This window comes from Nannospalax galili, unplaced genomic scaffold (genome assembly GCF_000622305.1).
Source record: "Nannospalax galili isolate Female #2095 unplaced genomic scaffold, S.galili_v1.0 scaffold199, whole genome shotgun sequence".
Taxonomy (NCBI): domain Eukaryota; kingdom Metazoa; phylum Chordata; class Mammalia; order Rodentia; family Spalacidae; genus Nannospalax; species Nannospalax galili.
Window position 1 is genome coordinate 1,746,463 of NW_008343559.1, and position 4,917 is coordinate 1,751,379.

At 42.4% G+C, this 4,917-nt stretch overlaps 1 long non-coding RNA gene across 1 annotated transcript; it reads left to right on the forward strand.

Moving 5' to 3' along the window:
* The first annotated feature begins 3,315 nt into the window (after window positions 1-3,315).
* Window positions 3,316-4,257, forward strand: LOC115071473. Its single transcript, XR_003850563.1, has 2 exons — window positions 3,316-3,492; window positions 4,145-4,257. It is a non-coding gene; the product is annotated as an uncharacterized LOC115071473 (long non-coding RNA).
* Window positions 4,258-4,917: the final 660 nt, after the last annotated feature.

The window sequence follows — 4,917 nt, forward strand, 5'->3', positions numbered from 1 at the left end:
AAAGAGATGTATCCTTGCTCTGGAAATTGTTACTGAATATGTTAAAGCTGTAACGAAATGCTGCTTCTAATCATGTGGTTATTAAATAAAAAAAAGAAAAGAAAATTGTATTCATGTGTATATGTGTGTATGTCTGTGTGAGTGTCTACCATGTGTATGTGGGTGCCTGAGGGGCCAGAAGAGGATGATAGATCTCTTTGTGAGGTGCTTCACCAGAGAAGAATATTCAGACAAAGTTTTGCCAAACGAAAGTCTTTTATTAGCTTGCCAGTGACTACACAAGGGTGTTAGAACCCAAGTGCAGCTCTGAGTTGTTAGGTAAGCTGGGGTAAGTTTTTATACTTACTCTCTAGGGTAAGCTTTTATATAGAGAAACCATAACTGAGGTGAAAAGTGTAAGTTCCTAAGCTTACAGGTGGAAAGCCCCCTTAACAATTTCTGTTCTATTAAGTAACAATTACTATTTTGCAGAAGCAAGCCAAGCATAATCTACAGAAGCCATAAATCTGCAGTTAGCAGGTGTCCTGCAGAACACGCTGACCTGTTCCCAAGATAACCTGGGATCTAGCTGACGTGTGTTCCCATACCCTGGGCCAACTGCCTGATAATTTTAAAGGTTAGAGTCAGCCTAAACCTCAACATGGTGTAGCTATGGTAAAGAAGGTGCCATATTACAGACCCTCTTGGAGCTGGAGTTACAGGCAGTTATGACCCAGGCAGTATGAGTGCTGAGAACCAAAGCTGGGTCCTTTGGAAGAACAATAAGCACACTCTTAACTTTTGAGCCATCTCTCCAGCCCTTAAGAAACATTATTTTTAAAAATATTTTATTTATTATTTTTATTTTTTGTGTATGAGTATATTGCCTGCATGTATATAAGTGCACCCCTGACATGTAATGCCTGCAGAAGACAGAAGAGGGCATCAAATTCCCCTGGAACTGGAGTTACGAATGATTGTTAGCCACCACGTAAGTGCTTGGAATTGAACCTGGGTCCTCTGCAAGAGCAGCCAGTACTCTTAATCACTGAGCCATCTCTCCCAGCCCCCAGGAAACATTATTTTATTTTAAGATGTGAAAATTGAAGCCAAGTGTGGTGGTGCATGCCTGTAATCCCAGTACTTGTTAGACTGGGGCAGGAGAATTATCACAATATTTGACTGTCTCTAGGCTACAGAATGAGACCCTGTCTCAAAGTAAATAAAAATTGGTCACATGTCACATTGTGAGACTCATGTCATGATTGAGAAAAATCACAAATGTGAGAGATGTGATCTTGATTATGTAGACTTTTTAATTTAATTTTATTTATTATTTTTATTTTATGTGTATGAGTGTATTGAATTATCACAATATTTGACTGTCTCTAGGCTACAGAATGAGACCCTGTCTCAAAGTAAATAAAAATTGGTCACATGTCACATTGTGAGACTCATGTCATGATTGAGAAAAATCACAAATGTGAGAGATGTGATCTTGATTATGTAGACTTTTTAATTTAATTTTATTTATTATTTTTATTTTATGTGTATGAGTGTATTGCCTGCTTGTATGTGAGTGCACCCCTGTCTTGCAGTGCTGTGAAGGTCAGAAGAGGGCTTCAGATTCCCCTGGAACTGGAGTTAAGGACGGTTCATAGCCTCCATGTGGGTGCTGGGATTTGAACCTGGGTCCTCTGCAAGAGCAGTCAGTGCCCTTAACCGATGAACCATCTCCCCAGCCCCAATCATATAGACTTTTAAAAATATTTTATTTTTGGCTGGCCGTGGTGGTGCATGCTTTTAATCCCAGCACTGAGGAGGCAGAGGCAGGTGGATCTCTGAGCTCAAGGCCAGTCTGGTCTACATAGTGAGTTCCAGGACAGCTGGGACTACAGGGAGACCCTGTCTCAAAAAGACCAAAAAAAATTTAAAAAAAATTTTTTAAATGTGTATGAGTGTATTGCCTGCATGTATGTAAGTGCACACATATCCTGCAATGCTTCTGGAGGTCAGAAGAGAACATCAGATTCCCTGGAATTGGAGTTACAGATGGTTGTTAGCCACCATATGAGTGCTGGGAATCGAACCTGGGTCCTCTGCAAGATCAGCCATCTCTCCAGCCCCTCATGTAGATTTTTAAAAGAAAGGCAAGCAGAGTTTCTTTAGAAATTAAGACACATTTCCCTGTAGCTGAGAGGGGATTCAGAAATGAATTGCTGTTGATTTAAATTTGCCTGTTTTTTTGGATCCCAGAGATTCACCTTTCTTCCAGTTTTGACCCTGATCTTTCCTGAGAGGGCCAGAAGAACTTTCTTTCTTTCTTTCTTTCTTTCTTTCTTTCTTTCTTTCTTTCTTTCTTTCTTTCTTTCTTTCTTTCCTTCCTCCCTCCCTCCCTTCTTTCTTCTTTCTTTCTTTCTTTCTTTCTCTCTCTCTTGGCCAACAACTTGCTGTGTAGCCAAGAATGACCTTGAACTCTTTAAAACACATATTTATCAGCACTCGGGAGGCATCTCTCTCTCTCTCCCTCCCTCCCTCCCTCCCTCCCTCTCTCCCACAGTCTCTATGGGACAAAGACCTTAGAGACTTCAAAGGGCAAAAAAACTGAAGGGAAGCAGGCCCACCCCAGGGGTCCTCTGAAGACTAAGCAGAAAGCCAGATTCTGGGAGGCTTCCCTGTCCCCCACTGGGGCTGGCTACCCATTCTTTCTCCCTCTGGCCTCCACCCAGGCCTAGGTAGCCACATCAAGGCCTAGGGTTGGGGCACACTCCTCTCTCCTTACAGGGTGGGGAGGCATGAGTCCTTAGTTACCATTGTTCAGGGACATAAGAAGTTCTTTTGGGCTGTCCTAAATAACAAAGATTACACATGGGCTTATTTATCTAGGCACATGCTTTTGATTCTACACAATTGACTTACAAATTCTCTCTGTCTGAGAACAATGGCCATTCAGAGGTTGGGGACATTTTGTCCATGTGACTCCTGGCTAGGGACTCACAGTCCTTGGGAAAGGGAGGTGAGTGGGGTATGAACCCTACAAAGCTGGTCTGTGCTTAGATGTGCCGGTCACAGTGTTTGCCAAGAATCTGTGAGCACGCACAAGTGACTGGTTCTAACTTCCAGAGTACTCCTGTGCACAAGGCTGTCACATGCCTTGCTAGTGTATCATACAACCTTTACCCAGGAGATTAGTTGAGTAACTGTGTGCTCAACTAAGGTCACAGTAAGGCACCTTCAGATAGCAATCAGGCCAAGAAATGCTAAGAAAACATCTACTCCCAGGTGGGTGCAGTGCTTACCACTGTTGCTGCTTGTCTTTTGGAAATACCCGGTAGGATCATGGATAGGAAATGAGGACAACAAGGATTTTTTTTTATCCTTGCGGGTAAAGCTCCAGGCAGAGGCCATTTAAGCTCTTTGGAGGCTTCGGCATGGTGGTGCTCTCATGAAATCCCAGGATGCTGAAGGTGGAGGCAGGAGGATCAGGAATTCAAGGCCAGCTTTGGCTACACAGTGAGTTCAAAGCCAACCTGGGCTACATGAGATCCTGTCTTGTGGATGTAGGCAGGAGGCACAGCTCCTCACTGTTTCTTGCAGCAGCCTGAACACTTTCCCTAGATTTTGAAGAACCTCAGTTTAGGTCAAACTAGGATTCCTGGCTTGGACAAAAGAAATAATTTCAAGACTAACCATTTTGTGAAGCAGAACTGGGGTTGAAAAGATATATTTAAAAAAAAAATTTTTTTTTTGGTCTTTTTGTTACAGGGTCTCCCTGTAGCCCCAACTGACCTGGAACTCACTATGTAGATCAGGTTGACCTTGAACTCACAGAGATCTTCCTGTCTCTGCCTCCCAAGTGCTAGGATTAAAGGTATGTGCCACCATGCCTGGCTTAACCAGTATTTAAAAAAAAAAAAAAGTTTATGTGTATGAGTGTTTTGCCTGCATGTACGTAAGTGCACTCATGTCATGAGTACCCACAGAGGCTAGAAAAGGGCATCAGATCCCCTGCAACTGGAGGTACAGTTAGCTGCCATGTGGATCCCAGGAATCGAACCCAGGTCCTCTACAAGAGCAGCCAGTGTTCTTAACCGCTGAGCCCTTAACCAGTCTTATTACCGCCTCACAATCTTTTACTAAACACCTCTTTATCTTTTTCCTGTAGGTTTTCAGCCAAGAGCACAGCAGACATACTCTGATACAGTAGTGTATATTTTAAAATATGTAAAACCAACAATGTAGCCATTTTAGCAACAATAAATCACTCTTTTTAAAATATTTTATTTTATTTTTATTTTATGTGTGTGAGTGTATTGTCTGCATGTATGTAAGTGCACCTATGTTGTGTAATGCCCGAGGAGGTCAGAAGGCGTCGAATCCCTGGAACTGGAGTCACAGATGGTTGCTAGTCATCATGTGGGTACTGGGAGTCGAACCTGGGTCCCTGAGCGATCAGTGCTTTTAACCACCGAATCATCTCTTAAGTGATAAAGAGCACCTTGATTTCCCTATCACATGTTCCTTCTCATAGCATGGAACTGTCCATATTTTCTTTGCTGCCAGCTCCAACTGTTGAAACCTCACACAAGACTTCTGTCTAGGACACGGATACTATCACAAATAACAATGCTGGAATAAAACAAAACAAAACAACAACAGCAGCTTAGGCCATGTATGGTGGGGTACTGCAATCATAGCACTCGGGAGGCTGAAACAGGAGGGTGGAGACTTCAAGGCCAGCCTGGGCTATACTGCAAGACCCCATCACAAACAAAGAAACCTCAGCTATTTGAAAAATCACAAGGGGAAATCCTCACCCACATTTTCCCATCCACAGCTAAGTACTTACTAAGCATGGTGAGTGGGGGTTTCATTGAACTCTGATGTTTTATTTAAATTATTTATCTATTTATTTATTTATTTATTTATTTATTTATA